General features: G+C 33.6%; 1 protein-coding gene across 6 annotated transcripts in view; it reads left to right on the plus strand.

Annotated features, from left to right (window-relative positions):
• The first annotated feature begins 10,751 nt into the window (after positions 1–10,751).
• Ralyl (RALY RNA binding protein like) overlaps positions 10,752–12,652 on the plus strand; it is a 441,521-nt gene continuing 439,620 nt past the window's right edge. Inside the window, exon 1 of one of the 6 annotated variants that reach the window (XM_058583703.1) lies at positions 10,752–10,853. The gene's annotated coding sequence lies outside the window, so the exon portion shown is untranslated. The remainder of the gene's footprint in view (positions 10,854–12,652) is intronic. The other 5 variants (XM_046458643.2, XM_058583702.1, XM_058583705.1 and 2 more) reach the window with 5 other exon arrangements.

The raw sequence follows: 12,652 nt of genomic DNA on the forward strand, positions 1-12,652 counted from the left end.
TCTATTAATTAAGGAGTACTACAATTATCATTATATAGATGAAGAAACTGAGCTTCAGTAATGGTAAAAATTGTCCAAGGCACATGGGAGGACTAGCATAGACATCCGGGATTGCCTCTATAAACCCTAACCTGTATAGCACCTCTCCAAGCATTTTACTCTCATTCATCTAATAGTCTCAGAATGAGAACACTATGAAATATTACCTTATTTTTTAAAAAAAGGGTTTTAAATGTAGTTATCACATAAATCGTACCTTTAATGAAACAATTTTATTTATGATAGGCTAGATACTAACAGACCTCAAAACTATGTAATGGCAAAACAAAACAAAGGTGTCCTTCCTGTTCCTGTAGCAGCATAGGATGAATGATAGTGTCCATGGCAGCTCCCCTCCATCAGGAGCCCAGATGGTTAAGACACTGCCACATTATACCTGCTGTCTTGAAAGAAAAAGGCAAATGGCAGGTTTATAATGTATTCTCCCCCTTACTTGAGAAAAGCCCAGAAAGAAGGGAAACTGCACAAGTCAAGCCTCCTTGTATGCAGGAGGATTCATGACAGACCTGCAGAACACCACCTTTATACCATTAGGAGAGTTTTTTATCTACAGAATGTTCCTGGTCTGGCTACATACAATGCTATGAGTCAATGTTGTGTATCTCTCTGAAAGATATTATATAAGCTACATAACAATTGTTGTAGAAAATGGAGATGTTTCCTGACCAAAAGTCTCTCTTTTGTTTAACTGGAGACTGGATACATTTCTTAGAAAGCTCAGATTAAATATGAATGAGAATGAGTCCTAATGTGGTCTTAGACTCTACTATGTTTGGCCTAACTATTTTTGGTAGCTGGAAATTTTTAGTAAAGCTTGACATTGGACAAGACCTGTTTTTTTGTGCATCTGATTTGACAATCTAGGGCTCTCAAAGTTGAACTGGTGGGGGTGGAAACATCTAGTGTAAATGAGCCAAAACCAAAAAAAAAAAAAGAAAAGAAAAGAAAAGAAAAAGCTCATAGGAGGACTCTTGAAAGTATTCTGGGGGACTGACTGGAAATGCATAATACTTCCTCTGGCATTTCATGTCTGGAATTAAGACATGTTGCAAGAGAAGCAGAAAATTGCAATCCAGATAAGTGCCCAAAAAAGAAAAAAAAAAAACATGGACTTAGATGAGTGGTTTTTAGTTTGTCAAAACTTGCATTAGCAATATAATGTGTAGCATCTTCTTGAGACTAGTAATAGAATTGTAGTTTATGTTGATCAGATATTTGACTGTGCACTTGGTATATCACAACAGTTTTATAAGTTATACACCAATATCATCACTCTATAGATGCAGGTTCTGAGGATATATATTTATGTATAGGTTAGGTATATATAAATTATAAATCATATATATATATATATATATATATATATATATATAGAGAGAGAGAGAGAGAGAGAGAGAGAGAGAGAGCCTGATAGAATATAATTATACAATATGTGATATGATTATAACTATAATGCCCTTATACATTATATAAGAGCAAAAGTCCCATATGCAAAGAAGATATGAACACTCTCTAACAACTATGGAGCTTTTCAAAGCACTTTTAGTCATTAGTCAAGAAACCTAAGAATAAGAAAATCAGGTAGGATTGCCAGATAACATACAGGACACCTCTATTTGAGATATATTTGCACTAAAAATTTATTCCATATTCCCCTGAAATATAAATTTAACAGAGTGCCATGTATTCAATTTGCTAAATCTCACAATTTTATATATAGGGTTACTGTGTAAGAGGAAAAAGGTATTGGCTATGTATCAACCTTTTAATTAATATTTAGAGTACTCTCATCTTTGAATGATTAGCAAAGCAGTATAATTAACTTTAATAATCTTTAAATGGAAAAAATGGGGGATAATCATCTCCCAATTGTATGATAGGGAAAAACATATAGGTATGGGTTCTCTAAGGAGTACATGACTGGGATTAGATGCCATGTCCACTTCTCATTCATGCATAATTTTGTAAAATACTGCTTTAATCTCAAGTATTTTAACATTCTAAAATATACTAAATTTAAATACAAGGGGGAGAAATGAATGACAGTAGAGGGGGTAGAGAGAGAAGAGGGGAGGGGAGGGGAGGGGAGGGGGGATAGTAGAGGATAGGAAAGGCAGCAGAACACAACAGACACTAGTATGGCAATATGTAAATCAATGGATGTGTAACTGATGTAATTCTGCAATCTGTATATGGGGTAAAAATGGGAGTTCATAACCCACTTGAATCAAAGTGTGAAATATGATATATCAAGAAATTTGTAATGTTTTGAACAACCAACAATAAAAAATTAAAAAAAATAAATAAACAATGTTATAGGAGTTAAAAAAATAAAATATACTAAATTTGTATCAGAGCAGTATTGTATTTTCATTGAGTTTCCAATTATTCATGTATACATTATTTATTTTATTTTATTATTTTTAAATTATTTGAATATTGTATTGGATATTATAGGATAGGTAAATGAAAAGTAACACTTATATATCTCTAATTGTTAAAAATGTGTATAATTTTTTTCTCTAGACAGTATAGAAAAGAAAAGGGATTCTTAATAAATTACTCCAGGACAATGAAAAAAGAGATCATCCCAGGCAAAACTGTCAAATATAGTCACTGACACCTTGCTTTTTAGTTTGGAATCATAGAATTTTAGAGGAGGGGAGCTCTCATAGATTTCATAAAATATAATTGTATTTCATAGAGTAAGAAATCTGAAGCACAGTGAAAATAATGACCAAATATGCTCTACATCTTAATGATTCTCATTCAAATTGATGGAATTTTTGAAGGAGAAAGCACTAATATGATGCTTTCCCCATCACTCACCACCTGTGTATTGCACCTAAGATTGTTAGCTTCTACAACAACAAGAACTTGATCTAAGGCTTCAAAAGCCAAAGTTAAATCCTAACATATTAACAACAAATACCTTTTGTCATTCTTTTAAAACACAAACTCATTTTTTTTCTAAACCTTTGAAAAAATAAATATATGTTCTATGAAGTTTGTGTTTTAGATACTTCATCTTACAGTCTAGTCCATCCCTTTTACATTCTAATAAATCTATGAGGTTGGGAAACAAATGGCATGTTATTATTTTGTTGATAATGGTTTGACCAAGTGGTCAAACCACAAAATTTCAAAACTTGCCATTAATATGGTGAATGATAAACTTAAGGATCCAAAATATATCTCCTTTGGTATTCTCAGAGGTAAACACTATTTCACTTGACATTATTATTCTTTGAGTGACTACTGTATGCCAGGCATGGGTTTTTAATTGTTTAATTCCCAAATTTGCATACTTTTAAGTTTTTTCTCTTGTTCACAATCATGTAAACAGAGAAGCAATGTTAAGTGATTTTATGAAGCTGCATTGCTTATGGCTAGGCTTGGTGGTGAACACCTATAATCCCAGTGACTCAGGAGGCTGAGGCAAGAGGATCTTAAGTCCAAGGTCAGCCTCAGCAATTTATTGAGGCCTTAAACAACTTAGCAAGACCCTGCCTCAAAATAAAAATAAAAAAGTCCCTGGGGGATGTGGCTCAATGGTTAAATCCCCCTAGGTGCAATCCTCAGTACAAAAAAAAAAAAAAAATCTGCATGATAGAACTAGATTGCCCAGGTTCAAAGGTTCAAATTATGGTGCTCCACTCTCTACCTTGTGAAACAAGGACCATCTATTTTGGGGAACTTTATAGATGAATTTAAAAATAGCTTTAATAACAGCCATTTCCTGTTTGATAAAACTGCATTATTTTACCATTGTCATTTTCCCAGTTCTTGAAGACAATATTACCCACATATTTAAGTTGGAATTTCAGTGCGTCCTATTAAGAATGAAGTAGGAGTTTATTTTCTGCATGACTTCTCAGCTTATGATCTACATATAAAGTGAGAAAGGAAATAAGTTCTACAATGAATCTTGTGTTCATAAATGATGACGTTTTTACTGAAACTGGGAGACGTTTCTTCTTTCAAAACCACTCAAGATCAATAAATGATCCTAGTTTAGATTTAGGAAACAATGCATTTTTTAAAAAATATGCTTTAAATGAAACACCATAGGAGGAATAGTGAAATAATCAGAATACAGGGGTGTGTGTGTGTGTGTGTTGTGTGTGTGTGTATGTGTGTGTGTGTGTTCCATTTTCACCATGAACACATGTAATGTGTTAGTCTTGACTTTCCCCATGATGCTCTCATTACTTTTCATCCTTAATTCTCCTGCTTGAACCACAAAATATTAGGAAAAAGTCATTCATGCTGTTGAGGTCCACAGAGCTTCAGATTAGCTCTCATCTAATGTTTCATTATCTTTATTTTCTTATTTAAAATTTTTTTTGTGACTCCTTTTGTAGTCTTGCACTGGCTACAAAAGATTCTATTCCCTTTCCCTTTATTCAGCTAATCCATAACCCACCAATATGCAGAATACTCTTTCCTCTTTTCTCCTGGTTCTGCTCTTTAGACCAAGCACTTCAGTTCAGTGGTTTTCTACCAAGCATCTCCATGTTACTCTGTCAAACACTGCCTCAACATCCTACCATCAGGAGGCTTAAGTGAGATAATCTGTGAAAAGCACTTAGCATAATACCAAGTACATAATAATGACTATCATTTCAACTTTTCCCAATTAGGTAGTGGTCAAAGGTTCAACCATGGACTACTTTTTAAAATATGGTTCTTGCAGTTAAAATTCCTTGCTTTTAAAAATAAAATGTCATTTCAGCTCTTGAATGCTGCCATATAAACTCTAATATCCAGAAATAACTGAATAAAATAGTAGTAAAGAGCAAAGGGGCTGGGGACAGACTCCCCAAGCTCATCCCACCTTTACCAGTTAAAAATTGTATAACAGTTGTCCAGACACTTAAAATTGTCTCTGTTTCCAAATTGGTAAAAAGAAGAAACTGTGTTCATCAACTTAAAATGCATAGAAATGCTTGGCACATAACAACCATTCAAAAATGTTAGTTATAATTAGTTTTCACAATATTCAACATTTAGTAATATATGTCAATAAAATATATTATTTATGATCTAGAGAAGAACAAACATTAATCCAATAAATACAAAGAAGAGGAATGAAGAGAAGGGAGGGCAGTTAGGAGTAGGAAAGATAGTGGAATAAATCTGGCATAACTTTACTTTGTACATATATGAAAACACCACAGAGAATCTCAACATCATGTACATCCATAAGTCTGGAGTCTTAATTAGAATAAGATAATTCCATGTTTGTATGAATATGTCAAAACAGACTCTACTGTCATGTGTAAGTAAAAAGAGGAAATAAAAATTGAAAGAAAGAAAGTACAAAGTTAAGAACTATGAAGGAGTATCAGGAAGTCTGAGGAGAACTGATCGAAGGTGGAAATCAGGCAAGTGAGATTCTGAGAATGTGGTAGGGCTCATTAAAATTTTATTTTATTTATCTCTGATAGTGGTAATGATACATTTTCTGACTATAACTAAAGCCAATGTATAATCTATGTTCTTCGCCTAAATTTCCCCCACATGTATCTGGATTCAGGAATATTTTTGGTCTAGGGAGATTTTATTGTGAGTTTTATTTATGCCACAAGTAAATTGTGAATCCCAATGGTGTTCACATTGTAAAATGATATTAGTAGTTGGGATACTGAAATCCCATTTTTACTCCTTTAATAATGTCCTAATTATAGATTTCTTTTCCTTTAATTTCAGCCTTTATATTAATAATAAAACTAATCTGCAATCTCTCTCAAATACTTTTATGCTAAAAGCAATTAGGTGGATATCCTCTTCGCTCCTTAGAGAGAAAGTAGATTTAGATATGCAGAAAAAGCTTTGTCATTAAGGGCCCAGGTAACTACAGTCCTCTAATGGTTAATGGTAGGAGGAATTGAGCTCAAATAGTAGCATGTAGTTCAAAGTAAAAACATTTGACCTAAAATTCCAGGGTGCACTCAGTAATTGGTGAATGTGCCAAGAGGTTATGAAAGCAAAGCCTTAGAGTCTTTAGAGAACAGAGAGCAAGTTCACTCAAAGAAAAAGAAAGAAGAGGAAGCAAAAAGAAAGAATACAACAGAAAAGAAGCAAAAGGGAGTATTAAAGGGTTTGCTAAAGAAGGTTTTGTATTATTTCCTCCTTGATTATAATGCTAACTACATGCATTACTAGTTATATAAATACTAAATATGTGCATACATAATAAAATGAATTGGGGGGGGGGTTCTTCGAAATACATTCTCAAATGTATTGTCTGAAATTAAACTGGTGATTTTAAGGCCACTATGATCACGTTCAGGGAATTTAAAAAGATTTAGGTACTATTAAAAGTTTTAATATCTTGTTGGTTGTCTTTGTATCTTATGCAATATTTTCATTAATTTTCCAAAAATTTTCCAGAAAACATTTTGACTTGGAAAAAGTAGGTGTTATTCTAAATGGACACTATATTCTATGGATAAAAACAATTCTTCCCCTTAACAGCACAAATACTGATAGACAAATTCTGTCTATCATCTTAGATGAAACAATTTAATTTATTTGGACTTTCTAGCACTCCTCACTATATGTGTTTTGCATATGAAAAGAGAATTATCTTGCTTTGCCTTATTTTTTTTAGTGATTTTTTTTTTTTTTTTTTTTTTTTTTTTTAAATATTTATTTTTTAGTTCTCGGCGGACACAACATCTTTGTTTGTATGTGGTGCTGAGGATCGAACCCGGGCCGCACGCATGCCAGGCGAGCGCGCTACCGCTTGAGCCACATCGAATATATTCTTCGTAGAAGCCTTACAAAGTTGTCAAACACTGTAGATCTTCAATTAGCACATGCATAAAAATGCAAGTTGTTATAACTTCTACCTTATGCTTCACTCAAAGTGAAGGAGAAATACATTAGGCTTTATATGAATCAAATAGATAATCTTCATTTTACAAATGATTTGCATATAGAATGAGTGTTATTATAGGAAGTTCTTAGTGTAATCAAGATCAGCTTCGTGTTTCCTATTTTAAGGCATGTACCAAATCTTTTTCTCCATCATTAAGTCTGTAGCATAGATTTTGCTTGATGGCATATTTTATTATTTCAAATCTTATCTATATGCTATATAGGACAGATTTTCTTATTTTTTTTTTCAAAATTTCATTAGAGTGTGATAGTTTGTTTTTCTAAAGTAACCTCAAACCTTTTTGTCTAAATAGAGGGATGTAAATACGGATTAATAAAAATATGTACTTAAGCTAAAATCTCTATTGTGTTCAAAAGAAAAGTGGTCTTTAAAATGTAACTCTGATTTGGTCTCCCATAAGATTTATCACTTACTTATAATTTTGTGTTAGTAACATTTTAAACATTTGTAAATTTTATTGATAACCATCTTCATCTGTCAATTGAAATTTCAATATCAATAGTCATTCCTTGAAGCAAAGGAATTTGAACATTTTTGCTCACTTCTGATTTCTTTACTTTTGATTTTATTCACTTTTGATTTCATCCTGATGGTCATTCTGCCATTTTATCCAAAGTAAAAATATGCTAAAAATAGTCTCATTTTAACTTACATGACTCTGGCTCTGAAATTTCACTTGGGTCTGTGCTTTTATAATGGTAGGTGAGGGAGTTAAAAAATCAGGTAGATAAATTATTTCAAATTGAATGATGCATAACACAGTTAAACCATCTATTATTCCTATGTTTTTGTGCCTTTCACTGTGATTTTATTACTTTTAAGATAAATGATTTTGAATATAGTTGATATGCAGATATATTTAAGATTTAACCACCAGCATTTACTCTATAATTAAAAATTGAATGGTTTAAAAAAGTTTGCTGAGGGCCTTTTTATACCTGCATGTGGTTTCCAGATATCTGAAAAGAAATAGTTTCTGTTTTTTTTTTTTTTAATTTTTCCATGGTTTTCTGATGTATATAGTTTATTTTCCCTCAAAATAATAAACAAATATCATTTTAGAAGATGCCTACAATGCATTTATATAGCCAAGGAAGGATGGAACAAGATAGGTGAATGTTCTGTGGTTCTCATGCCAGGTGGGTGTGGCAATCTTTAGAAGCTCTTTAAGCCTGAGATCAGACCTTTGACCTTGGCAGCACTGAATCCTGGACTCAGGGTGGGTCCTTGGCATGTTTAATTTTTAAAGCCGTAAGTGAATATGATGGACTGTAGGACTGAAAACATCTAACTCATGCATTTAGTCTCCTAAAAAGGATATACAAATTCACATAATTTTTTTACTAGCAGACTTAAAATTGGGCCGCTGAATACTCCTTCACTAATATATTATCTCTGTTTTCAAAAACTGAAATTATTCTATTTCTGGTCAAATTTTAAAACCCAGAAACTTGGGACCACTTTTTTCCCCTGGTTCTACCACTAGTTATACCATTCTTAACATTTTCATTAAACTGTTCTGTGCTCTAAAAGTGATGTATGTGCAGACCCTCTCCAGAAATGAGAAAATTATCTGTTTTATAGAATACAAAAATAAATTACTGAGTTGCCATGGCAATATTATTTAGTTATCTTACTTATTATGTGTGTACAAGGGCAGATGTGTATATAGGTATTTATTTGCAAATAGTATTTTATAGGAAATATACTGATTATTAACACATTTTCTTTCACTTATTCAACAAACTTTAAACCTCTAACACTCCTGTCAATGCTCTCAAATACCAACATTATTTAATGATCAATTCACAAATTCATGTCTGGATTTCAGATCTTGGTAATCCCAGGTAAAGCAATGATTAAGTTAAAAATGAGATATGCAAATAGTGTGTAGATTTATTTGCTTCATATAAATTTACTGCTTACTCAGCACTTTGAGATTGTTTCATAATAACTCCCTTTGGCAATGAAGGGGATTTCTTCATTTATTCTCTAATTTCACTTATCAACTAACTTTTTGTTCACTCAGTATTTATAGAGTATTTATTCTGTACCAGATGAAATCCCTGGAAGCTGGGAATACAAAAATAAGCAAAATTATCACTCATACTGATCTTCATTACACCTAAGAGCTATTGTTCAAGACAGACATTAATGTCATGCAAGTGAATGTAGAATTCAACCTGTGCTAAAGGCAATAACTCAGGGATCTAACTTTCTCTGTGGCAGGAGTTGGGGTGCAGGAAGGCCCAGGGGGAGGTAAGACTTCTCTGAGAAGATGGCATTTAGGAAGGATTCAATATGCAGCACCTCCATAAACTTCTATATCAAGAGAGAAGAGTAAATAAAAAATGTCTAGTGCTTTCACGTATCTGAAATAGAGGGAAAGTGAGATTCTTAAATGTGTTTAAAACTATCTTTGATGTGTGAGTCTGAAATGACTTTTACTTTTTTATAGGTAACATTGAATTTATAAGAGTTCATTTTTATGAAGGTCATCAAAATTCAGAATGACTGTTCTCGTAATTCTTTCTATAAGTAGCCAGATATGATGGTGCACACCTGTAAACCCAATGACTCAGGAGGCTGAGGCAGGAGGATCAAGGTCAAAGCCAGCAATTGTCTCAAAACAAAAAATAAAAGTGCAGGGCATGTGTCTCAGTAGTAAAGTATCCCTGGGTTTAATCCCTGGTGCCAAAAAAAAAAAAAAAAATCCAGTATATACTCTTCCAGACTTAATTATTAACTGTTTTCACTCTGAAGAGTAAGTTGTGTGGGAAGCTTATCTAGAATGAAAGCCAATACAGCCCGCTTAATTCTCAGACCAACTTAGAAAGAAAGTTCTGATGAGTGTCTACTCTAGAAAAGTGCAGACTTCTTCATATTTTTGCACAATTTCCTGCTGTAGGAGCAATGAGTTGTAATCTATAAGAAAAATAGCTTCACAATAACTGAACAACAATTCAACTTCAACAATTTAACTTCTTCCCTCTCTTACTTAATTTTATTTCTTCCCTTCCTTTTCTTTTTACTTTTAAAAGCATACAGATGTTTTTGTAAGTCTATACTATGGTTGGCCCAGTGCTAGGTAACTTGAAGAATGTTTTGAGATGACAAAACCTGGGATTCAGCTGGACTATGTACTCTGGCTAGGAGGAGAAAAAAAAGATATTCTTAATCATGCTGTTGGAGACCAGTGTTTACTCCTTTGTGTTAAACAATTATAAAGAAATTCTCCTATTTCTATTCTTCATACCCAAAGACCTAAGAACCTCTTTACTTTGGTAAGTCAGGACCTTCCCCTTCCTTGGAATATGAAGATTAGAATATCCAAATTTAGAATGCTTAAGTATTTGGTCAATGAAGGGGAAATCTTCTAAAACCCTCTTGTAGAGCCTGGGCTCCTTTTTTTTTGATAGAGACACTATTTTTCTTAGAGGTTACAACTAAATTTCAGGGGTTGACAAAGTGCCAGTCATAAAAGCAAATGGATATCCTCAGTCCCAGTTGTCTTTTTCTTTTATGGTATGTTTTCTCCAATGGACTGAGTTTACCATAATCGCCATTGCTGGGGCCACAAGCATCCCTCTTCATTATTCTCACTGCACTGTGATATTGCTGTCCCCCGTTGGGAAGCAGGAGTAGGTTCCTTTTGTGCTGGATTCTCCATGCTTCCATATTCTGTTTGTCTCAGGGGAGAGGAGAGAGGCAAGACAAACGGTATATATGTCTGAGACACACTTCATGCTTATCCTGCTCTCTGTTCCAATTCTTTCTTTTTCTTTCAATTCCAGAGAACCCTGCTTACTTATCAACTGAGAAAATATTAAAATTATAACTTGGTTTTCAAAAATTCTATTGTCTCAGGAGCTCAGCTTTCAGAAAGGTAAAGAATTTGCTTTTCTATTCTCTTTGTTCATTTGCTTTTTTTTTCCTCCTGAAAACAAAAACAAAATAAAACAAAACAAACAAAAAACCACTTGCTTGAAGATATTAAAGTCTCCCCACTCTAGTAAATCTCCCAGTGAGTGAACAGTTTAAGGGAAATCTGAGAATGTAAATTTATCCTGTACTGAATATTTTGGTTTTCCTGACATAGAAATAATTGCAGATCTCTTCATATTCTGCTTGAAGTCCCCAAACACTCACATGAGATCTATAGTGTCTGATGTAGGCAGCTTTCTGTAGCATTGTGATTAAAAATATGGGCTTCAGTCAGAATGGTTTGGTTTGAATTTGTTACTCACTTATTACAAAAGGTTGGACACATTATTTAACATTGTCCTGAGTCTGCTTCCTCACTATAATTTAGAGGTAATAATAAAGCCTTCTTCAGAGGCTTCATTTGGAAATAAATATACAGCCCGCTTCCTGGCATATGTTAGGTACTTAATAAATGCTAGCTAGTATATTATTCAGCGCTCTGTTACTATAACAGATACCTGAAATAAACAACTTATAAAGGTAAAAGGGTTATTTGTTATCAAAGTTTTGGAGGTTTTAGTCCATAATTGGCTACTTCTGTCACACTGAGCCTGTGTCAAGGCATCCCATCATGGTGAAAGCACATGGTAGAACAAAATCGCTCATCTCATGGCCAGAAAGCAAAAGAAAAATTGAAAGAGGAAAAGAGAATGAGGTCTCAATAGTCCCCTTTGGAATGATCCTTCAGTGACCCGAAGACCACTCACTTCATCATCCCCTTAAAGTTTTCGCCATCTTCAATGAGTGTCAAGCTGAGAACAAGCCTTTATGGACCTTAGGGGAATTCTTAGCTAATAATCTGATTAAATAATCTGAATAAAAAATTAGCAAAAGACCTAAACAGACATTTATTCAAAGAAGAAAAGGTATACAACACAGAAAGGTGCTCAATATCATTAATCATCAAGGAAATGGAAATCAAAACCATTGTGAGATACCAATTCACACCTGTTAAGATGGCTATTATCAAAAAGCTAAAAGATAACAAATGTTGGAGAGAGTATGGAGAAAAGGGAACTCTTGTATACTTTTGGTGGGGATGTAGACTGGGTGTAGCCATTACAGAAAACAGTATGGGAGTTTCTAAAAAAATTAAAATCCAACTGTGATGTGACCTAGCAATCCTTTCTGGGCAAATCCCCCACAAAATGAAATCACCCCCTTATAAAGATACATGCACTTCCATGTTTAACACAGGGCTATTCACAATAGACAAGCTAGGAAAACAACGTAACTCCATTGACAAGGAAAGCAATGGATAAAGAAGTATATTGAATTCAGGGATGCTTTACCACTGACCTGCATTCTTAGTCCTTTTCAGTCCTTTTTTATTTTTGTAAATTTTGAGGCAAGGTCTCAATAGTTTGCTGAGGCCTGCCTCAAACTTGTTATCCTCTTGCTTCAGTTTCCCAAGTCTCTGAAATTACAGTTGTGAGCCACTATGCCCACTAAAAAGGTCATTTTCTAAGACAAAACCAAAATAGACCATTTCACCCCCAATATACAATATGGAAACTACAAGATGTGTTCACAGGAAAAGGCCAGATGTTAAATACAACTTTACCACAATGGAATGTACCATCATTTGCCTTAGTTATTCCAATAGCTTCCCAGGTATGAGTCTAACTTCTTACTTCAGAGCCTGTAGTCCATTCTCAACACTACCTCCAGTTTCTTCTTTATATAAAGCAAAACTAATAA

The sequence above is a fragment of the Marmota monax genome, unplaced genomic scaffold (genome assembly GCF_021218885.2).
Source record: "Marmota monax isolate L192 unplaced genomic scaffold, Marmota_monax_Labrador192_F-V1.1 WCK01_AAM20220418_F8-fsc00147, whole genome shotgun sequence".
NCBI lineage: Eukaryota > Metazoa > Chordata > Mammalia > Rodentia > Sciuridae > Marmota > Marmota monax.